The following is a 260-nucleotide window of genomic DNA, read 5'->3' on the forward strand; positions in this document are numbered from 1 at the left end:
ACTGGGAGTATTCATCGATTTTTATGGTGGACTCAATTCTGATTTCTTTCATAGGGAGGGAGGGAGGGAGGGGAAGGAAGGATGGAAGAAGGGAAGGAGGAAGAGAGGAAGGAGGAAGAGAGGGAGGAGGAAGAGAGGGAGGAGGAAGAGAGGGAGGAGGAAGAGAGGGAAGAGAGAGAGGGAAGAGAGAGAGGGAAGAGAGAGAGGGAAGAGAGAGAAGGAAGAGAGAGAGGAAAGAGAGAGAGGGAACAGAGAGAGGG

This window comes from Penaeus monodon, chromosome 29 (assembly GCF_015228065.2).
Source record: "Penaeus monodon isolate SGIC_2016 chromosome 29, NSTDA_Pmon_1, whole genome shotgun sequence".
Lineage (NCBI taxonomy): Eukaryota > Metazoa > Arthropoda > Malacostraca > Decapoda > Penaeidae > Penaeus > Penaeus monodon.